At 35.7% G+C, this 26605-nt stretch overlaps 1 long non-coding RNA gene across 1 annotated transcript in view; it reads right to left on the bottom strand.

Annotated features, from left to right (window-relative positions):
• LOC144377525 (uncharacterized) overlaps positions 1-25416 on the bottom strand; it is a 109837-nt gene extending 84421 nt beyond the window's left edge. The window contains exon 1 of the long non-coding RNA XR_013438527.1: positions 25085-25416. This is a non-coding gene — a long non-coding RNA (uncharacterized LOC144377525). The remainder of the gene's footprint in view (positions 1-25084) is intronic.
• Between the last annotated feature and the right edge of the window lie 1189 nt (positions 25417-26605).

The following is a 26605-nucleotide window of genomic DNA, read 5'->3' as shown; positions in this document are numbered from 1 at the left end:
AACACTTGCAATCTTATGTCCTTGTGAAGGTTACATGCAATACCTACCAAGGTTAAATAAACTAAGCACAGAGCATGGTCCATCTTAGTAGATGCTCAACAAATGCTGGTTGGATGGAAAAGTATTTTGGATCTATAAAAAACAAGCTTTATAATTTTACCTAGAGCTCAAATATGTTAGTTCCATGCAAGGATTTCAATTTTTACCTAACTGCCCAGAAGATAATTCTTTAAGGATAACTATTCAAAGGAAATTTTTTATAATAAATAAATAAGCTATTGGAGGGAGGTGGCAGTTGGGAAAAGAAAGTGTGTGTTCCTATTCTCACATGCTATCCCTTAACTGAACCATTGCATTCCAGCTCCTTAAACAAATAGTATTTCTACTTCATTGCTATTTACAGCCATAGCCTAAAGCACAAAGATCAGACTCAGTGTCTGATTAAACTAAGTTTTATAAAGAATGACAAAATAATTGGTAAAAACATTTCAGCTTGGGTATGTAAAATAGAAAAAACAAAGTAGCAAATGTTCAAAGCACAATGGGTTTGGGGAACAACACTGTCTCTTTGGCATTTCTCTAGGATTCATATCTTGGCTAGGTGACAAAAACCTGTCCATCAGCTGCAAGCCTGAGCCTATCAGCCTTACAAATCAGAGTTAATAAAAGTCAATCAGTGATGGTTTAACTTGCTTGCTACTGCCTGAAGCAGGATTCAGCCCCAGTGTCTGTCATCCACTTAGAAAACGCTTTCTATGTCCGCCCATAAATTCTAGAAATTTACTTATTACATTTCTATAGATAGGAAGAAGTTATTTCTATAAATACATACCAGGCCAGCACAGATGCATATGAAACCCCTACAGGTAAATGCATAGCTATAAACTTAACCCTCTATAGTTACACATGCATAGGAAAATGCAGTTTTCTTAAACCAATAATAACAATTTAAAAGTCAATATCCTTATTTTAGAGTTCTGTCCTGTGTACACCTGTTTTCAGTAGAAAACAGCACTTCCATGGTAATTGCCTTTACATGTATGTGGCTTGTGACATGTTAAATAAACTAAATATGAATTGATGTATTCATTACCCAAATCCTTATGACAATGTCCACCAAGATTATGATATCAGATCTAAGCCACAAACTACTAGAGCTATTGTCTGATCCTGTGAAATCCAAGTTTTTGCCTATCCACATGGACAACAGCAGAATTTTCTGCCTCAAACAGAGGCTCTTCGCAGCCAGATACACGTGTACCCAATGCTCAGATGGGCAAGTTAGAAAAGAGGAGAGAACAAGAATCTGTTTTTTAATCAGAATTTTAGACAGAGATAAGTTCTCTTCTATCCACAAATTCCTTAGAGTCAAATTTAATATCTGAGGTTCTGTCAAACTGAATCAAGGCAGAATACATTGTGTTCATTCATTTGTTCAACAAACAGTTGCTGAATGACAGTGGTGGGCCTCCTGTGTCTGTACTTTTTTAACAGAAATGTTATGTGAGCCCTGTATGTAACTTTGAATGTCTAAATTTAACTTTAATTAAATATGTATTAAATGTGCTAGCCACATCACAAAAAGTAAAGTGAAAGTGATGACAATTAATTTTTGTATAACATTTTCTTTAGCCCAATATGTCCAAACATTATCATTTCAACATAAAATCAAATATTTATTAAAGAGATATTTACATCATACATAGCCACATGTGGCTCATGATGACCAAATTGAGCAGTGTGATTCTTCTCTGTGCTGCAACAGTGAGCAAACCAAATTATCTGCCCTCACAGAAATAACCATTATGGGGAAGACAGACAGTACAGAAGTATCAAATGTCATGTTGTCAACGTAATCTGTCATGCCATTTGTGATCTGGTGCCTGCCTTCTCTACAAGTCAACATCATCACTATCTCCATCTCTCCTCTGCCCTCACTGGGCTGCCACTCCACCATCCAACTCATTCTTCCCCAGGGATGAGCCTGCTAAGCCAGGGCCGACTCCAGATATTTCTATCCACCTGAAGAACATTCTTCCCCAAGACACAAAAACACTTTTAAAACTTTAAAAAACAATGTACAGAATAAGAGTAAACAGTGCTCACTCTGCACATTACATTCACGTTTTTTATCAATTAAATTCTACAACAAAATCATGGGACAAGTACTATTATGATGTCTATTTTATAGATAAGAGAACTGTACATTTACATAGTTTATATGGATTTATTTAACCAATCCCACTGTGGTTCAATTTTTTTTTTTATTTCTATACTTTTATGCCCAATCACCATTGCCTTAGGAATCATTCAGATGAGTATAATTGCTGGATCCAAAATTAGGGGCACTGGGTACGGTGGTGCATGCCTATAATCCCAGTGTCTTGGGAGGCGAAGGCAGGAGAATAGTGAGTTTAAAGTCAGCCTCAGCAAATGTGAGGCGCTAAGCAACTCAGTGAGACCCTGTCTCTAAATAAAATACAAAATAGGGCTGGGTATGTGGCTCAGTGTTCAAGTAACCCTGAGATCAATCCCCAGTACCCAGCCCCCCTCAAAAAAAAAATAGGGGCACTTGGCAGTTTCAGGGATAAATGAATATGTTATTTGAGGAAACCAGTAAGAGTTCCATGTGGTATTAGCAACAGCCATGTCCCATGTCTCTCATCTCAATAAGTACATTTGCATCATTTTTAATCTGTAGTTGTTGGATAGGAGAAAGATGGCATCTCAATGCTTTAAATATTTTCATTCATTTGGTTCTTTGTAAGGATATACATTTTTCATGTTTAACAATTATGTCTCTTTTTAACATCTTTACATCTCCTTTATATTTTCTTTTTTATGTTTATCTTTTTCTCATTGTTAATGAGAACAATGCTGGAATACAGATATTATATTTCCCTAATTTTCTTTTATGTTCCACATATCTTTAACTACTTCGTCTTTTGTCTTTTAAGTCTGTCTATCTTTCTTCTTTATTTGGTCTGTTTCAAAGTCCCTTTGCCTAAACTGTGGACACACTTCTTCATCCTGCTCTTTCGAGCTGCTCAGACTGAGCAGCCCAGGCCAACCGTGGGCCAACTGCTTTCCAGATACCTTTCACTCACACCATATTGCCTGCTGGTCTCCTTAGGCTTCCTAACCTCTGCCTTCCCTACTTCCCTGCAGGCAAGGCCCGTGAAGACATTGGGCCAGAGCACACTCATCTTTACTTTAGGAGCCAACCTCCCCCACCCTCCAGAAAGGTATTAGTCCCACACACTCACCCTCGTTCATTATACATTTGCAAAATTGCTGACAATTTTTTAGAGAAGTAGTAGAGTTGAAGAAAGGATTATGAAAGGAGAAAGAACAATAAATAGGAAGCCAGCTATCAGCCTGCCCTGCTAATTCTAGTTCTGTTAACTACCTGGGTCCTTAAACTTTAAGTTCTCTGGACCTTCCACCTCTTATAAGATGAAGGTTTGGCACAATAGCCTTCAGGCTGACATTTCTTATTGACGGCTACGATACAAGTCTACCTTCTTCTCTGGTCAGGGAAGAAACATATTCCAAAGAACAGAAAAGATAGTCTAATCAAATGATCCACATTATGAGAGTGTCTGGTACAAATATTTTTGAAGTGATTCAGTGTAACTTTCTTCTTTTCAAGACCATTTCTTGCCCAACAACACTATGAAAATCAAGTTTTCAATTGACCAAGAAATATTTATCAGTGAGGAAAAAATAAATCAAGGCTTGAAAATTCTATACCTGGTGATCAGTTCGAACAGGAAATTACCTCTAATTTAGAAATATCATAAGTAATAGAGAGTTAGCTTTTTACCTGAATTAGGAATAACGAAATTTACTAGGCTTGGAATCATCAGTAAAATATTAAGTTTCTCTTTCATACCCTATGCAATGAATAATGAACTGCTTTGCTGGACTTGAATTTACTTTGGACATGAATTTATTAAACCATTTTCTGAGGGTAGAAATCCTGGCCAGAATTATATATTGGAAATCCAACAGAAAATGTGTCCTTCTTTGTCTGGTGTAGAAGCTGCCACCTCTTCTAAAATACAGAACAGATTTTCCAGTTCATTTTGCAGAAATGGCTTTTGTGGGATTTGACAACACAAGAGTCATTCATTAATCTAATTGTCTCCTGCCACAAAATTATGCTTAATGTTAGTAATATGAAGACAGTATATTATAAAATATGAACTACTAAAAAGTAGCTTGGAATACCTTGGTAATTACCAACCATTTGATGGATTAATATCCAATTTTGGTAAATTTTAAGTATAGATGGATGGGACCACTTAACAGCAAATGCAATTACTTTGAAACTTTATTTACCGTTAAATTCCCTTTTAACCTCTAAATATAATAATAGATAAGGATGAGAAATTATTATCTGAAATGATCATCTTTGAAATAGAAAATCAGTTATTGGAATATTTATCAGAATCTTGATCTGAATTAATATTTTTCTCCTCTAATTTTATCTGTCTCATATTATTTAGGTGCAAGGAACCAGAAGGTAACCAATTAAAATTGCCCTGTACCAAAAAAAGAAAAAAAAATTTTTTTAACTGTAGTATAAAATATAAGAGCACTCCTCTACACCCAAATGCATGTATATTACATTTTAACTTACTTTTTGTCTTTTTTTTTTTAAACCACAGTTCTCAGAATCTAAAGTCATATTTTCTCAACTTGTATTTCTCCTGTGGGAAAAATGTACATTTTTTTACTTTTACTAAATAAGTTGGATAAAACTTAGGTGTTTGGGTCTAAAACCAGTATAAAAAATGATCAGGTTATTGTTTATCTTAGCCTATAAAAATAAATGTCTGTGTGTTTGAGGTGTCAAACATTTCTGCAATCATTACTTGGGTTTTTCCCTAATCCTTCACTTTTTCACAAAGTAAGTGACCCTATAGTATATGTTGATGCCAGTTATACTAAGAACTGGTTGCTAGCAAGGTTTGTTCCCACAGAGGAAAATGGGGTGAAAGTGTCCAGTGCTCATTGTGCCCACAGATGATCCCTGGAGATGGGGCTTCCAGCATGTCACAGATTCCAGCAGTAGCACCATCCCTGACCCTTCATTCTCAGCATTTCCTCCAAAAAGAAAGGAACCAAGATAAAACTGTGTTAGCTGAAAGGGTTATTTCTAGGACAGGATTTTAATCATATTTTCTCCTTCTCTGAAAGTTATTTTACTTATAAATTGATTTGTATGTTGTGTGACTCAGGATGTCTAAAATCACTACATCTCAGTTTATCTTTCAAATTCTGCCATCACCTTGTCCTAAAGGAAAGCCAATATAATATGTCTTATGAAAGTCCTGAAAATCAAGCAAACTCTAAATAGAGCAAAGCCTCTCCGGTAAGTGCTATTCCTGGGACTAGGGGTGAGGAGCTGGAGGCATGTGGTTGAACACACAGGGCAGGAATGATCAATGCTGTAGAGTCCCCCTTGGATGCATGGTGCTCTTCCCAAGGACAGGTTCACTTAGCAGAACCCCACAGCTTGTTATTTTGTTTTCTTCACTCTACCGGTACCACCTGGGGAGTAACTAAACATAATAATGATGGCCAGAATATATCACTAGAGCTCACATTTAGTTAGTTCTGAGTTAAGTGATGAACATGAGTTTTCTGATTATTTCTCACTATAACCCATATGGACGAGAAAATTAGAGTTTAATCTGAAGTCATGTTATTAAGAAGAAATGGAAACAAAATTCAAGCCAAGACTATCTGGCTCTAGGAACCAACTAGAAACTGTAACAAGGGTAAAAAAAAAAAAAAAAAAGTAAACTTTCAAAACTGTTATCCCACCTACAGGTGTTTACAAGGAAATTGGCAAAGATAATCTCTTGACTTCACTATGGAAAAACATTTTTTCCCCATTATTTTTAAAACTGAAACTTGTTATTTGGTGATCTCTGAGAGGGTATGGCAAATGGAAATAAATAAAAATGAGAACAGGTAAATTCAATTATCTCAAATTTATTGGGTATCAGGTACAATGCTAAATGTTTTCTGTTTATTAGCTTATTAAATATTTTCAGGAGTCTTTAAGGTAGGTACTGCTATTATCTCCATTTTACAGGTGAAGAAACTGAGGCTTGTATATGTTTCTGAGTAAACTTACACATGTTAAAAAAAAAATTGATAGTGCTACAGTTTGAGCCTGGTGTGTGTGGGGGGCATCCTACAAAGGCCCATATGTTGAAGGTTTGATCTCGTTTGATATCTAAGGAGAAAACATTTGCTTTTATAAAAAGAAAATTAAGAGGCACAATTGTTTAAGATCTCTCTTATCCCATTTATCTATTCTACCAATTTGATGCTCCTATTATGAAATCTGAAAGAAATTTTAAGCAATTTGTTCCCCTGGTAGTGGTCTAGGAAGGAAAAGGGGAAGAAATATTAATCCCTTCCTCTCTCACCAAGCTCCAATCTCTTGCCAGTGCTTCTCACCCACAAAGCCTGACCAGAGAGAGGTCAGGACAGAGGAGTCTGGGTGATGCCAATGCAGAGCAGCAGAGGTAGACAGAGGCTGGACTGGAGGCAGGAGACACAAACTGAGATTAACCAACACAGTCACCTGCTGCCCTAATTGGAAATGGAAGAGTAAGACCCATTTAAATTTGCATGCCTAATCTACGAAAGGTAAAATAATAACAATGTCAATATATGATTATTTTTCCCAGCAACAATTTGTGTGTATGTGTGTGTGTGTGTGTGTGTGTGTGCACGCGCGTGTGGTGTTGGGAATTGAACCCAGGGCTTTGCCTGTGGGGCAACACTCTACCAACTGAGCTATATCCCCCACCCTCAATATCTAATTTTAGAATGTTCTATACAATATGTATGCTTACACATAGCTGATATAAAAAATAAAGAAGGCATCTGATGTCAGGCCTCCTTCCCTCTTGCTCAAGGAAGAAGCTTTAATCAGCCCGACTGAGGAAGCAGTTCCGAACTTTCTCTGAGTCTCTCACAGGGAGTTCATGTCACTTCTTAAGAAGAGCAGCATTTTAAATTTGGGGTTATTTATAGCTGATAGTTTCCTAAGTATATTCGGGTTTCTTTCTACTTCTCTTTGTTAATGCTAATGTTATTGTTCCTGCTATAACTTCTTAGATAAAGGGTCCCATGTCAATCTAAGTACAAGAGCAAAATGGCCATCATGCTCCATGCTCTCTTAAGTGCCCAATAAATGATATTTGATTTTCGTGGATCACTGGCCTTTTAAATATTTTAAAAGTAGTTTGATCATCTGTATAGAAATTGGAGATGGGAGGGATCAAGATTGCAGCCTTAGGTTTATTTATATTAATTATTTTTGAGAAAGTGCTATTTTGGGTCTGAAGTATCTAAAAAATTGTCATATATCTCTAGCGCAGTATAAAAAGCTGGCCAATATGTTTTTTTTTCTTTTAAATTATACCCTAACCCTCCGTATTATTTTGACTTCACGTATCTCTTGAGCCATATCTCCAGGATTGTGGTCGAAAGAGAGCTAAGAGATAATTATCTAGGCAGATCTGAGCTTCATTAGAAACATGTTGCTGACAATTTTCTACTCTATGTTCAGTGTGGAGAATGAGCACAAGGAAGCCAAGGATGAGATGCTCAGGTCTGATACTTAATAAGAAAATTATTCCAAAACAGAAATTCTAGACAACTGGTTGATTCTGATGCACTAATGCTGGAATACAAATTGACAAATCAAAAATATCTAGTAAAGCTGAAAATGTGCAATGTGGTATGAGCCAGAAATCACTTTTTATTTAGTGTTATTGATTTATTTTTTGGTAAATTGCATAAAGGGACGAAAACTCATACATGTGAACAAAGACTAAGATTTAAATGTATTCATACAATGAAATACTATACCATGGTTAAAAAAATGAATGACTTACATCTACATGTATCATCCTTGGTAACTTCCAACACATAATGTAGATTAAACAAGCAAGATCCAAAAGGAAGCATGTTGTGTCATACTATTTTCTAAAAAATTTTTAAGTCTATAAAATAATGTGTTATATGTAGTTGCAAAATATGCAGCAAGAATAAAACACAAAAAATAAACATTTGTATGCATAAATACATTTGAGGAGAAAGAGAATGGAAGGTACTAGAGAAGGGATAGGAGCCTTCCACTGTATCTGTAAGATTTATTTCTTTAAAACACACACATGCACGCACACACACATATACACACACATCTGAAGTGCAGTGTTGAGATTTGATAAAGTTGTGTTATGGGTCCATGGATTTTTATTATATTATTCTCTATACTTGTCTGCATGTTTGAAATATTTCATTATAAAATACACATTTTTAAATCATCCAAGAACAAGAATATTTCTCAGAGGAATCACCAAAGCAAGGAAAAATAAAACATCCTACTCAACTTCTTTTCCCTATAAGAAACCATGAATTATGAAGCAAAGCATGCCTCTTATTTATAAGGAGGATCCTTCTCAAGAATGCTTCACATTTATAAGTGAGTATCCTTGCAAAGATCATGGCTTATTCATCCTAAATTCCAGACAAGGATATTCCACATTGGATTTGGTACAAGATTATGGTCCCCAAAGAATTAAGGTTAGCTCTGCTTAACATTTTATTTCTTAGCAGAACACTTCAGGAATTCAGAGAGAGGATCACCCAGCTAGCTCAGGGTGTCACCCCACCCTTGCAGCACTGGGGAGATAAGATAACTGTGGAAATGAAGAATGGAGTGGACTGAGCTCTCAGCTTTACTGCATTGTTTATCATAGTTGCAAGAACACAGCCCTTCAGAACATATGTGTGCATTTTTCCTTTAAAACATCTTTTGAGTGGTAGTTGTGTGAAACAATGATCTGTTGAATTTAATTCACAGATCAAAGAGGGAGGAAATTAACCAACACAGTAAATTGATTATTTCATGGGTGACATAACCAAGGCAATGATTTATCTTAATAAAGAGCAACTTCCCTCTAGTCCTTAACTGAATTCCAGCCAATGCAATAATACGCGGCTGTTAATGACTTTGATGTTGATGTGGAAAAGTGAATGACTGCATAATCACTGAAATGGGACCTCATCACAGTTGGAAACGTTTAAGCCAAATCATTTTGGACTGTGAAAAGAGCCCTGAGTGGTGGATATTGGCTGGGTACCAGATCTTCAGTCTTAACTAAACAGGGCCTGAAAACTTTATCATATTGCACGGCTCTGGCTGGACCATAACTCTGACAGCTCACAGGGACTGGAGTTTAATGTATATGTCTGTGGCCTCACAGAGGAAAAAAAGAATTCCAAGGCTTACAGCACCGATAATAAATACATGTCTATCAGCATTGAGCTGAAAGTGTAATTAGTTAAATCCGTCTTTGGGAGAAGGAATAGAAGAAAGGAAACAGAAGTCAACTTCTTAAAAAATTGAACCAAAAGCTTATTTTTATACCCCACGTTACTAAATATGGCTTAAGAGCTTGCAAGACAGCATTAGTCATAGATGGCAGCCTCCACCTCCCCTCCTCCACTCCTCATCTCTAAATAATAAAACGGGCTAAAATTAGAGCTGCTTTCAAGTGTGTTCTCTTGATTATTATTATTTGACTTACAGCTGAGATGCCTATGAGAAGAGGGAGCACCCTTGAGAATACAAGCGCCTCCCTGGGGTGCACATTTTTGACTTCCAAGTGGGGAGAAGGAAAATGGTGTGGGTCCCAGCCCCAGTCACCATCAGCCAACCCAATAGATTTCCTCTTGTGCTAATCAGATCCAGGATAACATCAGCTTCCTAGAGTTAAATTATTACATCCGTGCATTATCATGCTAGTCTTTAGCCACTCTCTCCAACACACCCCTATTCTCTCCCCATCCCCTAATCTCCACTCCACCCACCCTCCCTCACCTCCCACTGTCCCCAGATGCTCCTAAGCAGAAGTTCCAGGGAATTGTTCAACTAAGTCTAGACCAAGCTTTGTATCCACAGCACAGTGACTGGATTGAAACACAATCACAGGTACAGCTGGAGGGGCACCAGGCACTTGCTTATTTAAATGTCACAGAGACCCCAGGCTTAAGGAACTCAAGATGCCCGCCCGATGGATTCTAAGCATTAAAAAAAAAAAAAAAAAAAAAAAATGTTTGGGGCAAGGATTGTTAAAGTGCTCATCCAGGCCTGCAGCTGGGGTTGGCTCCAACTTAAAACTGGAAAGGCCCTATGGAAGGATTAGAAACTCATCAACATGGTTTGTGTGGCCTTGCAGGAACGTCTTCTTTTTCCCTTCTATCTTTTAATGCAAGCTAGGGTTGGTTTTTACTTTAAAGTGCCCCCTCCCTAGTTAGGTGCCTTACATGGTTGTGTCCAGGTAGCTTTTCCCCAGCGTACTAATGATCCTCATTTCTGCTCAGAAATCTACTTAGGTGAGATCATCTGGGAAACTTTAAAATAGTGTCTGTCTGTCTCTCTCTCTCTTTCTTTTTGTGTGTGTGTACTCCCCAAATGATCCTTTCCCATGCACAACAAATTCTTTTGTCTTATTCCCTCTCCTTGAATGCAATCCGAATCCAAGTGCTTTTAATTTTTAGCTGCATTTTACAAGTCTGGACTTTCAGGAATATATGTTATGAAAGCAGTGAAAGAAAAGACTTTCTTGCCATCAAAACCATAATAATTATGTGTCAAAGATAATTACTGCTTGGTGTGTAATACATCTAATACCAAGTGACAGAGAAAGTAGTCTACCGGCAGACAAGAGTAACTGCCGGCTGGCTGAAATCTGATATAAAATTAACCACTGGGCTCAAGCTCTCTGCCCACTGGAATTTCACCATATAAACACAAACTCTACCTCCAAAAGTAATTTTTTAGCATTGGCTCATTTGTTTGTGTTTGTTGTTGGGAAATTTCTGTGTAGATGCACAAAAATTAGTTTTATCTCTCATAGCTATGACTGAAGTCCGAGTGCCTGAGTTGTAGATAATATGGAAAGATGATTTGACAGTAAAAATTATTAACAAGAGTAAAAAACACAACCACACTGGGCAACAAGATGAAAAAGATTTTGAGATAAGCTAATAGGTTTGTTCTATAATACCGAGATTCAAATATAAGTCTTATCTGGAAACCAACATCACAAAAAAAATGAAGCATTTAACAATGTATAGAAGATGAACCACCCCATTATTAGAACAAACAGAGGTAAAAAGAAATAAATCCAGGGATGCTGCCAAAGAAAATGTGGTGTTCTCTGTTGACATTTCTCTACATTAAGATGGAGGATAACCATTAAAAATGTCAAGAATAAGAATTCTGCTCAGAGTTTCCTTCTGAACATCTTTATGGCTAAGGATGAAGCCTGGCTTCTTATGGCTCAGTAGTCTCTCTGCCCCATTTCACTACAAACGAAAGAGCTATGCCAGGGAAAAACTGGCATGAGCTTTTGGTGTAGATCTGAATCTTACATACCTTATCAGCAGCAAAAAATTGTTTCCCAAACAGCAGAATAGACCAGCAAAAGAACTGAGCTGTTACAAATCAGCCCCTGATTTCCTGAAATCACTAATAGGTTTGCAGACACTCATCAGTCTGCTCACTCTCATGCCATAAATGAGCTTGTCCCCTGTTGGTACAGGGAGGCACAAGCATGGAAATTTTTAGAGGACTTTGGTGAAGTTTCGAATTTCCAAGAGGACTGGTGGCTGCCTATCCTCTTTGTCAAGGTTAAGCCTAAACCCAGTGCAGCGTTATCTCTGCAGCCTTAACAATTAATCTTTTTCTCCCTCTTCACAGTATTCAGGATTGAACCCAGGGGTGCTCTACCACTGAAGTACATCCCCAAACCTTTTTATGTTTTAATCTGGGACAAGAATCTTGCTAAATTGTTGAGACTGGCCTAAAACTTGCAATCCTCCTGCTTCAGTCTCCTGAGTCTCTGAGATTACAGGCATGCACCACCATGCATGGCTTAAAAATGAATCTTAAAGGTGCTTACTGAGTTCATATTCATCTCCATCAAAAAAACTTGCTAGTGATTAACTGAAATATATCATTTTGATGTAATGCTAAGCTGCTTCTATTCTGGTTAGCTCTTCTGTGTCAAGTACACAGGAATTTCTTTTGAACTTCGGGGATTTTATTCTTGAAAAGTACTGAGAATGGGAAAACTACTTTTAACAAGGCTACAAGTCGAGAATAATTCAATGTCTTAAGTACATATATCTAACAATAATGAATACAATTTCTAGAAGACATCTGACTTCAAAAAACTAAAATAATTAGCATTCAAAATCTTCTCTAGTTGGTAACCATTTATTTGTTTAAGAAATGTTGCTTAATCATTGTGCCTGGCTAAGGCAGAGTCTCACAAATTTCATGCAACACAAAATTGTACCAGCTCAAAAAAAATATCTTTAATCACTCCTTGCTGAATAGAAATTCAATGTCCTTTGTACTTAAGTCCTCAGTTTTTCTTTTGCTATTTTGGGAAAAATCTCATGTAACTATCTGTCCTTTTCCTCAGTGTCATCCTGCTTAAGAGCACAGATTATTTTAGTCCTTGTCCTCATTTGAAAGGAATAGAGCACAAATAATTTTCCTTGTGCCATTCTACAGATCCTAACACATGGTCTGCTGGATGTGGTGGCCCAGAAATGAGTAGATCAGAATTTCACATTAGGAAAAAGATTGTTTTTAAATATTTGGTGCAAAAGTATAAAACTGCAGATTTCAAACTCAGAGCTGGGGAAAGATGACAAATTTACCTATCTTCTTCACTGCTAACACTTTAAGATAGAAATGAGTGCTGTCTTCTAATCTGCTATTCTCAAGAGAAATTGAGGATGGTGAAAAATAAAATGCTAAAACCTGAAAAGAATGATGCAAAAATGTCACGATATTTTTTTTAAAAAATTCACATTATGACTTTCATGTCAATGTGTTAGGGAATTTCTTCACAAAGTATGAAAATTATATTTCACTAAGATTTTCCTCAGTACAAATGACTAATTTGAGCCCATATTTCTTTCCCAAAGAATATCTATGAAATTGGTTTAGATTTTTTTAAAATATTCAACCAAAAATATTTTCAATAAAAAATAAAGTAGGCTCTTGAATACATATGTATCTATGTGAAAATGTCAATATTTTATAGATATTAAAATCAGTTGGTGGGGCTGGGGATGTGGCTCAAGTGGTAGCACGCTCGCCTGGCATTCCTGCGGCCCGGGTTCCATCCTCAGCACCACATACCAACAAAGATGTTGTGTCTGCCGAGAACTAAAATAAATAAATAAATTCTCTCTCTCTCTCTCTGTCTCTGTCTCTCTCTCTCTCTCTCTCTCTCTCTCTCTCTCTCTCTCTCTCCCCCTCTCCTCTCTCTTTAAAAAATAAATAAATAAATAAAATCAATTGGTTCAATAGTATTCTTAGGAAGTCTAATGTAACCCAGAATTTTTAATATAGCTTAAGGTGAAAAAATAGACTGTATTATCCAGGAACACAAATAAACATAAATGGGGAAAAATGGAGTGACATTAACCAAATTAATTTCTTGGCTTTTTGAGGGCAGGGATTATTTACTATCTTAACAAGTAAGAAGAATTATAAGTATACATTACTAGTTATGTTGTGTAAGGTGTCCACAGACAGCAAGTAAAGCTTCTCTAAGCTACCTCACTGAGGGCTGATTTTTATCTAGTACTCAAAATAATATTTAAAACTTTGTCTCAGACATACATTGTCAGTTAGTCTGGTTTCTGATCCAGCTGACTCCCGATTTGCCAAACATGAGGCATGATCTCCTCTGGAAGACCTGGGCATACCCCTGTGTTCTAGCACTCTCCCACATACGTTGGACGCCAGTCCCCCGACAGGCCTCAGTGATTCATCATTCCTGGCATCCACTTCCTTGAGACATCTGATTGGACTGAAATGATGTAAAGAGAAAGAAAAAAATACACAAACCAGTGAAATTCACACACACACAAAAAAATACATCTGGGTTTCTCCTGTTCTCGTAGTGACTAAAGAGGAGTTTTCAAATGAAACATATTTATCTTCAGCCACACAGAAAAATAAATAACCTTGGGAAATTGTTAAAGAAGAGAGAAGCTGGCAAACAATGTAAAAATAACAAATGGTTAAGATGGTTGTTTTTACAAATCAGTGTCACAACACAGCACAGTATCATGGCTAGCGCATTTTGTGAATCTAGGCCTGTCAATACGTCATTCAGTAAAGAGCAGCAGGTTTTTTGGTGAGTTTGTTTTATTTCCAGCAGGAAAGAAACAGCAATGGCCCCTGACAAGAAGTGAGAAAGTGACCAAGGCTGGTGTGAATTGTTTTTTTTTTTTCAGTGCAAGAAATGTCTGGGAAATATTTCTGGGTGACCCGGGCCACTCATTTCTCAAGGGTCCCCTTACTGCTTCTCCTCTCTGATATAAATGGTTGACTATCTGTTTTACCTGCACTTGACTATCTCATGAGTTACAGATGACTCTAACAATTTTCTTAGATTCCTTGAATTATTTTGTATGAATAAATTTTAAGTATTCATGGAACCCTATGGGTTCTATGTAGGGAAGGCTAGCCCAGAGTACCTACCCAAATGCTCTGTTTTACTACCACCCCTCCTTTTCTGTCAGAAATGCTTTTGTTTAGAGTGATGTTAAATATCATCTAACCAGACAGCAAAAGGAGTGTTGATCTGCTTAGCCTTGCAATGAACTGAATATGGTTCATCCGTTTCCACTGCCAAAAACCTGGGCCAAATGGGTGAACTTCCCTGACAGGGAAAAGTGGGAGCTTCCCTGATTAATAGCTAAGATGCAGAGAATTTGAAAAAAGAAATTAGAAAAATGCATTATCTGGAGACATTTCCTGCCACCAAACCACCCCCACTTAGGCCGATGACTGAGAAATCCCAGAAGGCGTTCTCCTCTGAACGTGGCCTACGTCAATGGCACATTTCTGAATTGTCAGGCTGAAAGCCCATCAATAGTCATAAAGAGAAGGATGTGTCCTCATTGGGGGTGTGTTGATGGATCTGATCCAGAACACGAGAGGTGATTCCTGGGTTACTCAGAGGTTGGATGCATTTGGCTTTGGTGACGGTGCTTCTGATTCTAAATCAAAACCATTCTCCCCGCTTCATTCCGTACATTACATAATATGAGTAGGGCTGTCTACATGCATAATTATCACTGCTCATGAGAAACAGGCCCAAAAGAATTCTCTGACCTTGTGCTGATAAATTGTGCTGAAGGAACGAGGGGCTCAGAACTGCCAGTCTCAGTTACAGACTCTGAAAAATTAAGTTGGACTGAAGGAAAATCAAGCTTCTGCGTGGCACATTTCTCAGTAGACTGATAGTCTAATCTATTGAAGTCTGTTCCTCAGGACCCCAGTTCAAGCCCTACCTCTGCTCATCAGTCAGCACATCATTCCCGACGCTAAATAACATGCTGGTAATTTCCAACCTGACTAGAATTAGCTCCTGGGAGGAGCAGGGAGGGGGAGTCCAGGGGGAAGGAAGTTGGAAAGGAACGGCTCAAAAAAGTAGTCTTTCTAAATCAGAAACATCTGCTAGCATCATAAATGGTTTTAAGTAGAAATCAGCGACAAGGGGGCTCACAGAGAAGTAGAAAGGAATGAAGCCATCCCTCACTGAAAGTTCCCAGGTAACTGGAACAAACGATCTCACCATATATTAGAGCAAACTTTTGAACCTGCTTGGTGGCTGACTCTAGGCATTTTGTACTTGGCTCCTATTACAAAGAGCCATGTAGTGCTAAGGACCTGTGTGCCTCGTTCTGCAATGCTGGGGCGTGGCTTGGCTACCTTACACATACTCGTCGTCATCTCACTGAAGACCTTTCTACTATGATTCCTCAGAAAGCTCTTCTAGGAGCAGCAAGAAATGAGAAGGATGCTCCTCTCCTCAGCTCTGATAGAATCCCCACTCTGGCTTCAAAGATCTTCTTAAATATATGAAAACTAGAAAATGCAAAATGGGGTATGACTAAAACAAAAGAAACCCCAACTTCTACCTTCCTGGTTCTGTGGGTGTGTCAACGGGTCTTCTAGCTTTTCCCTATTAAGATCTTTATAAAGAAGGAAGGACATCAAAAGATGCTCTGTGCTACTTGTCTTCTGGATACAGTCTCCCAAACCTGCGTTGGAGAAACCGAATCAAGAAAGAGTCACCATGAGTTCTAAGTCAGCTTTGTAAGCAGCACAGAAATTCTTTAGTGATACTTTTAATAAACTCAATTCCACCACACACTCAAAACAAACTCTTACTGATTTACATTTTGATTGACATTTAGAGACTGCCAGGGTTAATACTGAACTACATATACTGTAGGTATTTACCTAAGAGAGTGTGCCCAGAAATAGCGAGGGACCTTAAAAGCAACTGGAAGTTTAGGGGTAAAAATAGGCATGGTTTTGTCATAATTTTTATTACTGTAACAAATGTGGAATTACTAGGAAGTAGAGAAAAGAAAGAACATGAAACAGCAACTAAACTTCTGTTAATCCAACCCTTGCAGTCTGAGTAAGGTGAGTATTGCTTTGCTCTAAAATAGCTGGAGGGGAGAGAAGATGGTAATAGAAATAAAGAATTTCTTTAAAAGCAAACATCAAATTGCAACCACATCAATCATTTTTTGATTTAAAAAAAATAAATGAATTCTTTTCTCCTCAGTTGGAAATTTCATTACTTCTGCATGTTCTCTTCTTTGTTTATAAGCTAAGCACTCCTGGAAGTTTTGCTTTCATTTGGGAAGAGGGGTCAGATTTTTGATGGCCTCAAATGTACCCAAGGGATTCTAACCCAAGACTAAAGTTTAACTTATTTTTCCTTCTCTTCTTAGCTTTTCCTTGTGGTGGAACAATAAATATATCTTTCAAATATACCGTTATAAAACAGACTCCCTGCTATGCTATAGTATCTAAAGAGTTCCTCACATGATGGGGTCCTAATGAAATACAGATCTTTCAAACTCACATCGAAAATGTCATTTTGCACATGACTATTTTATTGCACAAGATGCAGTGGCCAAGCAAGCAAATGAGTTATTGTACTGGATTAAAAAGTCAGACGAAAGAATGAGAATCATTTTTACATTCTGCAAAAGTATAAAAATTAACAGTTGACTGTTTCCCTTGATTATGTAGAATTTTGGTAGCCAGGGAGAAGCCTCAAAAGACAAAAATGATTCATGAAAATGGTGCTAAGTTTCTAGAAAAGAGTAGACGAAATTCTGGAACTAATTAATTCTAAAGAGAAAACAGTAAGGAAAGTATAACTTGGAAATGAAATTATAACAAAAGTTTTTCCTCCAGAGCCCAAAGTACAGACGGAGTAATACAAATAAATGAGATAACAAATGACACAGATGTTCACCACTCAAATGTTTTTCAGTAATGACAAAACACATCTGATAAAATTTGCAAGCTTTGAAACTTAGGTACAAGTAGAATATCAGGAATCCTTGAAGAAACTTCCCTTTACACCAGATGACCTGCAGATACTGTATTTTTCCAAGATTATTTATGGTTGATATTGACCTCTAAACTACTATTCTACCCCCATTGTAACACTCAACACAGGAATACTTTCAGATAAAACAAGATAATCCTTTTAAGATAAAGTAAAAGGCATACATGACCTAAACTGCATTCTACATTCGAGGAAACTTTGTGTAATAAATGTACTCTAATTGTATCTCAACATAATGTGTAATTTGATTATAGAGGCAACTTAAAAAGAAATTTTAAAAAGTACCTTCACTAATAAGGGTTTCTTGTTCATGTTTTCATTGCTAGAAATTTGATATGAGGATGAAGGAGAAGAGCAAATCACTTCTATTCTCTTGATACTTCGCACTCTGAACTCCTGTCCTCAGTTTGATTCTTTAGAACTCTGCTTGTCATCTGCTTGTTGAAGTTGTTTGCCCTTATCCTCATCTGCCCAAGGCATGCACCCTGCACCATCACAGCTGTTGCATGGAATAGTTTCATTATAAATTTTGCATAGGATGGAGAAATGCAACAGAGAATATAAGAAAATTAAACTTTTTCTGCCAATACTCCTAGGGGAACTTCTTACCAGCCAACTTCCTCCTTGTTGTCTGTGTCTCTAAAGCCCTTTTCTATGTCACTTTTGCAGGATCTACAACCTTCAAGTTTTGGGGTGGCCCTGTTATTTTTATAATGGACCAGATACCATTGAAATACCTCCAAAGTTTATTTTCCCTGCATTTAGGCCATTCTTTCCTTCTTTTCCATTCCTGTCTATGAATAATATTTAACAAGGCTGAGTTTAGAAAAGACAAAAAGAGGATATTATAAGACATCTCATATCTCAGCTACAATGCAAAAAATAAAAGTATTTTTAAAAAATTCTTCCATCTCTAGAGGGCTATGAGAAAAAATGAGAGGAGGGCAAAAAAGAATCTAGACTTCAGAAAAGTGAAATTCCCTTCTCTGACTTCCACCTGGAGAGAGTCTGAAAGACTCTAGAAGGAAACTGGTTCACAGGGTTCACTGCCCCAAGTACATTATTGGAGTAGCCATATAAAAGTTGAAAGTGATTGCACAGCAATTAGGCAAAGTGATCAACAGAGTTTAGCTTTCCTTAACCATTTCTGTTTCTAGCATTCTGTGGATAGAACATAGAAGTCTTTAGAGCAGAACTCTCATAAGCAGTTACACTGAAAGACAGCAAGACTCTCAGCGAAGTTTATCATGGTGGTGGGCTACAGCAGAATGAGGCTGGACATGGACTCAGAGGGGTCTGTGGTGTCAGCAGGATCTGCTGAAAGGTTGCAGTGAAGCCATGTCAACCAGAAAGTATCACTGAGTCTTGCACAACAGGCCCTCAGACCTGTAGATCTGTGGACAGCTGTGCTAGCCAACACAGCCAGTTTAAAGCCACTGGCAAAATGAGACATATTCAGAGACCAGAGAATCTGAAAGACTTCTTTCCCTCAAGAATGCATAAGGCTATCTCACATATCCAGATGCTCTTCAGAAAGAGATATAAAAGACTGAGCACTTTCCCAAATGAGATTGAAATTACCATATTGAACCAACTAACTGGCTTCTCTACTGCTCCTTCCCTTCCATTTACTTTGGGGAGAGCTGCATCTAGTATAAATAAGTTTTTCACATTTTTTCTGTCTTTAACAAATGTGCCCTTAAGAGTTCTCTTAAACAAAATTATGAAAAATCTTTGAGATAAATACCATTCTTCTCTTCCCTGAAGCAAAACAAATATTTCTTTTTTTCCTCCATCTCTTCCTTTCTCTGAATCTCTCTTTCTCTCTCTCTCTCTATCTATCTATCTACTCTCTCTCTCTCTCTCTATCTATCTATCTCTACCTATATCTATATCTCTCTACTATTTTTAAGCTGTTTTTTTCCTTTTTATATAAGACAGTTTCATCAAAGAGGATCTGGAGCAAAACCTGCAAATATCTTGAATTTTCTTTCTTGTCATGAAGCAAAACTTCTTTTTCATTATCTTATAAAGGCAAAAACATTTTCTATGTTTTTTAAAAACTAGATATTTCATTGTAGTTATTTTAATATGCAATAACCATTTCATTGGCAGAAACCAAATTAGTAACTGAGAGGACCTTGAATTCTGTTTCTATTAAACAACAACAACAAAATGTTCTGCAAGATTTCTCTGTTCTAAAACATTGATACACAAAATTTCCATTTGTCCTAAAAGAATAAAAGATTACAATGATCCAATGGCATATTCCTAATAACTAGGATTCTACAGAACCAATGGGAAACCTAAATCCACAAACCAATATTTCTATGTGTAAGATATATATACATATATACATATACATATACATATGTGTGTTTATATAAATGCATATATATATATATATATATATATATATATATATATATATATATAAAACAGTATAGCAGTAAGACAATCAAACCAAAATATCATCAATGTGACCAGTTGTAGTTCCTTTCTCTGCAGTTTGACTTCTGCATCTGTAAGTCTGTGAAGGCCTCCATGTTTCCTTTCTGCTGTTTTCCTAGTAAAGAGTTCACCTGCTCTTGCTGCTTAGGAAACAATAAAACTTTTGTTTCCAAAGTATTGGAGACTAGGTTAGACAAAGCCAGCATTATGCTCCCTAAATATCAATGCTTTTTGAAGGAAATTAGCTTCTGGGTTTTGTTTGGTTTTGTGTTGCTTTTACAACTACCTTATTTTTACATCACACTTTTCTCTGCATGCCACAAAGTGATTTACCAAACTGATTTAGTATTACAAAGAAGTTGGTAGAAGACAAAACATTTTGGTCTGAATGTTTGAAATAAAGATACAGAGAGGTTGTCAGTTGTATGAAGTCAGAAAAGTGTCAGAAATAAAAATCTATGGATTACATAATAATTTGACTGCATTCACAAACTCATTAAAAAGTGGAACAGTACAGAGAATGTGTTAAAAGTCAAAGGTGTCAACTTTGGCCTTAACTAACTTGGCTTTTCTGGACCTCAATTTCTTGTTTATAATTTTTTTTAACTACTGAATTATTGAGCAGGAAGAGCACTAAATTCAAAACTGTTCATTGTGCTTATTCAGCTAAGCATATATTCACACATACATGCATACACATACAAGTATCACACACACACATTTGGTTAATTCAATTAAGATGACATTCTATTCTTTATTTTTATTTAAATGTAAAAGCCATTTAGTCATATTAAGAATGGATGAAAATTCATTATGTTATTTATTACCAGAAAATAAATGGCAAGGAGATGAATATCTATACTTTTCCAGGCTTAGTTTTTGCTACATATCTTTCTGTTCCACCCCTGGTCCCCAATTTGCAAACATGAGTAAGATTGATCTCCTGCTAGCATTGATGTAACAATGCAAATGTGTGTTTTTAAAAAATATTTTTAGGTATGTAAAATTTCCTATGTTTATGACTCTGAAAGATATGTGCTTCTTCATACCTCAGATTGTGAGTACTGGCAATTTTTAATATGCCATCTCATATGTTCATTTTTTATAAGGGAGAAAAGTGAAATCAGAGAATTTCCATGACAGAATGTGTTGGTTTTATTTCTTACTACTTTGTGGTCCTTTATTCAATTCCTATGCACGTCTGTGAGCATGTATGGGCACATACCCTGCACAGTAACCTCATCCCTTCCATCCTTCTCACTTGGAGGTAGAGTAGATTCACTGGTGTATACCATTAACATCAAGAATACATGCACTGCTCTGCCCTTCAGTGTTGGCCACTCTCTCTTCCCACGGATGCCATGGAACTACCACTACAATATGAAAGAAGCAATTAATGATGGAAATAGCAGATTTGTTCTCCTTATTACAAGACAGAGAGATCTGCAGGAATATTATCCTTCCTGGGGCCATATTGAAAATGATGAAAACATTGTGTTTGGTACAAATGTGGCCCATTTCCAAAGACATAGAATTAATTCATTTTTGTCCTTCCACAGAACTACACAAACCACTTTTATTAGCATGAAATATTTTTGCAATATGCCCAAGAGTGTTTCAGTTACAATTTAAAAATCAAGGAGAAAGCTAATCAAAGTGATATATCACATGGAGTTGGTTTCAGTCACAAAATGGTAATTCAGATCAGAAACCATGGATGATTCTTTTTTGGATTTCAGGGATTTTTTTTCAATTGTTTGGTTTTGATTTTGTTTGTCTCTTTTTTTTCCCTTCCAACAGCCTTATGATATACCAAAATGAGATAATAATCTTGATCAATTTATGACTTCAGAAGAATACTAAGAGGATCTAAATATAGAGGAAAACAAATGACTGTCACTGATATCCAGGATAAAATATTTCAAACTTGTTTTTTTAGAGGATGGGGTTATTTTATATATCCCAAATTAACCTCAACAGGAAAAGTGCCTTTTTTTGGTTAAATCAGGAAAACAGAACAAAATTTATGAATAGCAAGAACACGCAGTCATGCAAGACAATGGACTTTCTTTTTTGAGAGTTTTTTTTTTCTTTTTTCTTTTCTTTTTTTTTTTTTTAACTTCTACTTGAATCGATTAATGAGAAACAGGTAGAACAAAACCCAAGGGGATTCTTTTCCCCAAGCAGACTTATTCTTCCTGTTATTCGAGTCAATGTGAGGAGATAAACAGCAGTGAGCAAATACTTCTTTTTAAAAGGATCTTGCTCATTTTAATTTAATACTAAAAGATGATTTATCAAATGGAAATCCATTAGTAATTTTTCTTTCCAGAATGATAGAACTTTGAAAAATGAAGATTATTAAGTACAGGAAGTAACTTAATTCACAATGAATTCATTGCCATCATTACTGATAATGATAATCATTCATAAGACATATCCTGATGTCCTTTACATATTCATTCATTAACCAAGCTGGAAAATCATCATTTAAACACAGGGATCATACATGAATATCAGACAATAGCACTGTAAGCTATCTACCTAAGACTCATATTTTATCTGAAGGGTAAGGCATTGTTGAGATTTTGCTATATTATAATTTGAGGGGCAAAGCCTAAAAATCATCATAATCTCTAATCACTTAATTGTAAGTAATTCAGACAGAATTTCTCATAATGTGTTTCAGGCTAAAAAAAAAGGAGCAATTCTGATATTTGGAAATTTCACGATTCTCAAATCTATAACATACAGTTCTTAAGGCAATGATTCAGCCTATGACAAATTATATAAATGGGCTTATCCATAATTTTAAGTCAACACATTTCTGCTGACATGCATTTCTTCCCAAATAGCCTAAAGTTCCTTTCCATTATGTTAAACAACCATTATTCTCCAGATCTGAACTAGAAAAAATAAAAATATCAAGGTACATAATATTGAAAGTCTTGCCATGAGTAATTTAGCAATTATCTGAGAATAATTATCTTTGGGATCCTGACTCACAAATAATATAGTCATTCAACCCACCTTCTTTGTGCAAAAGCTTAGTGTGAAATGGGAACCAAGGAAATACAATAAACGTCTGTCTCCAATATTCAGAACATCTGCATGAGTAAAAATTATTCAAAAAGATACCATGAATTTTTAAAATGAAATGCAGCATGTAAAAATTAAGCACCTGGTCTTTTCCTTTATATTTCATTAAAAAATTCTAAATAGACTATCACCAGCTGTACATTTTACTGCATTTTATATTATGGCAGGCAGTCAAAACAATACCACATCCTTTCTCATCTGAGTTCTACATGAAGACTAATAAAAAAATAAAAAGGAAAATGATGGAATATGCCTTTTGTCAGATGCAACAAGAATTTAGGGATGCCACACAAAGCAATGAGAACATAAAAATAATACAAAAAGAACTTTGATTCCAAATAGAATCCCTGAGATAAATAAAACAAGAAAGATTGCTTAATTTCTTGTTAATTCAGACTTCCTGAAAGAAATATAGGAATTTGGACAAGAAATTTCATTTGGTTTTGCAGAAAGGATATACATAAAATATAAGTAAACACTAGTAAAAAGTCATCATCATACTGCTTTTTTTTTTGTCAGAGAACCTGAAATTGGATGAAAAGAATATATTATAAGCCAGGAAGCAAACTTTCTAAACTTGACAGTTGGTTGGCATATTCTATAGTATCACTACCAAACAAGTTTCCATATTTTTGAAAGAAATAAGGAATAACTGGCGGTGGGTGGGGGGATTCCTAAATGAGCAAGAATCAGTAAGTCTCAAATTGGCAGATAAGCTTAGATTGCAATTGACATTTCTAATTGTGATATGTAAATTTAGTATTCAGAAGGATTTAAAGAGTTTGCCTCTTTAATTTAAAAAATCTATTAATTTTAATATCCTTTAAGTGTTATTTATTGATGCAATGCTTACTTTGTCAATGTTTCTTTTACATTTCTGTTTGATCAAGTTTTTCTGTATCTATAGTTATATGGTCTAAAAATCTGTCTCTTCTTTACGACTGTTTCTGATGACTTCTCCTTACTTAAAGACATTAGGAAAGCCCCTAACTTGGCATCAGATAATTCCGGCTTAAATCCAACTTTGCCAGCCATGCCTCAGAATGTTCATTTATTCCCTAAATATGTACAGAACACCACCTATGTGCCAAGTCCTCATGTGTAAAATGAGAAACAGCATTGACAATAACATCTCAATGCATTTTATCAGTCCTTTTCATTCTCTCTGCATCTCTTATGAACAGAAAGCTGCAAACTCATGCAGAGCTTTCAACAGTTAGATAAGACCCTTCAGGTAACTGATGGCATGCATCTGTTGTTTGAAATTTGGAAAATATTTGTTGCACCTAACAATAATATTTTTCTGCAATACTAGACATATAATAAATTTGAAAATAAGACATTAGTTTTCTCTTTAGAAGAAAATGATCCGCTTTTGAAATAAATGTACCATGTGCTTAGATTATGAAGCAAATTTATTGTGGTGATTTTTACCATTGTTTTAACCACAAGCAGATAAATAAATTTTAATAAAAACCTCACCAACATGATTTTAACTCTTATGCCCATCTGAAAAACTTCAGATTATTATTTTAAATAACTGAATGTTTCCTAAAAGATTTTAAGCTGACAGTAAATGATTATGTACAGTAAACTGGTTTTTGTTTTTTAAGAAATGCCATGAAACATTAAGCATTGCTAAAACGCAAATTCGCACACTGCACATGTTCCTTTTAAGACTCATTTTATGCTATATTTCATGAAAACAAGTTGAAAGACCTTTTAAATCATAATCTGAGTAAGAGAGAGATGAGAAAGAAAAGTGTGGATTTACTTCTTTAACTAATCAGAAATTTGAAAAGTTAAGTAAAATAATCATGTTAATATTACAGAACTCAAGACAAAATTGAAAAGAATATGTCTCCGCACTCTTTTCTATTGCCTACAAAATCCTAAGAAAACAATGTGATTGACAGAATTATTGCTAGGGAAATTATAATAGTAATTGACAGTATTTTCAGGATTTCATCTACTCTTTAGGGGGAAAAGTAGGAAAAGAGGATTGAAAAACGTCTCACCTTAGTAGATGGCTTCATAGAGATTTACAATCTCTTACAGAATTTTGTTTCTAATTTCATCTAAATTAGAACTTTTTGTGGTTTTTTTAACATAAAATTTGCTAACATTTGATCTTGTATGAGACCATCTTTTGCTTTTCTTTCTTGATGTTCTTGTTACGACTCTCCCAACTTTTCCTTTGCTCAGCCTGGATTAAAAAGAAAAAAAAAAAGTTTCTTAACATTTGGGTCTTTAAGAATAAACAGTTTCAGTTAAAGACTAATTTAAAAGTCTATTTAACTCCTACTATAATTTCTCAGTACATCCTAAAAAAGAGTGAAAAACGTTTTCATGGAAAAAAAAAACTATTTGAGTGACCTTTTGTCCCTCCCTAAGAGGAAGAAGTCTGACAGGTAGATATATGGAGAGTTTGTTATTGTAAATTCCAGATCTTGTGATTATCTCTGACTCAACTTCTGGGGTTTTATCTGGAATTCCTGGGAAGGGTCAACAAGTGTATTACTGCCTGTCTTCACCTTCTTTTGACCCTCATTTTAAAACTGTACCTTATAGGGTTCAGAAAGTAGATTACAGTGCTGCATTTTGGTAGATTAGCTTTGGGATGGAACATATCTGCAAATACATGATGAGCTCAGGTATCACCCAAATTTACAACTTTTTAATATATTTATAGATATTCACAATTGTTTACCTTTCATTGTGAAATTTAAAGAAAAAAAAATCTAGTAACTTCATTACTTCAATGATTTTTCAAAGTCAAATGTTCCAGCACACTTTCTTCCTAAGCAAAAATTATTTTCACCATATTGCTATGAATAAATGATTTCTAGTATTGAAAATACATCTTTAAAAGCATACATAAAGATTCATATTTTTGTCAACAAGAAATATATATATAAAAGGAACACAATATGATACTAAAATTCATCTGTATAATATATATATTACAATATATATATATATATATTAAAAAATTAGTATTGTCTGAGTATATTTTAAGTGTAAAGCTAATCAAATGCAGTAGCCCAAGCCTCCAGTTATTGCCCCATAGTCCTAGGGCAGTGGTTAAGAATGACAGAATTGTTAGTGTTAAAGGCAAGTGCTCTACCACTGAGCAACAACCTCAGCCCCAGTTAGTGTTAAAGGATGGTGGAAATTTGTTTGCTAAAAAGGAGCACTTGTAAAATGGATAGCAAATGTACAAAAAGAAAAGGAGCTAAGGAAGAATATTTAGAAAACCTTCATAAAAGAAGGCACTTCAGCATGAGGCTGACAGAGTATGTTTTTGGTATGTGATAGGAGTTCCAGACTACTTATAAATGAGGCATCTTAGGATATCACATGATTCCCAACCCATTTCCACCAGTGAAGATTGTCAAATTGTACCTGTGTCACACATCTTATGAGAGAATAAACAGTTAAATATTTGCCACAATACTTGGTGTGCAAGAGACTGCTGTGATTGTTGTGAAAATGCCTGCCATAGATATAACAGACATAAAAACTGTATGATAATCAAT

Source organism: Ictidomys tridecemlineatus, chromosome 5 (genome assembly GCF_052094955.1).
Source record: "Ictidomys tridecemlineatus isolate mIctTri1 chromosome 5, mIctTri1.hap1, whole genome shotgun sequence".
Lineage (NCBI taxonomy): Eukaryota > Metazoa > Chordata > Mammalia > Rodentia > Sciuridae > Ictidomys > Ictidomys tridecemlineatus.
The sequence above is the reverse complement of the archived record's forward strand: the minus strand, read 5'-3'. Positions and strand labels throughout refer to the sequence as shown.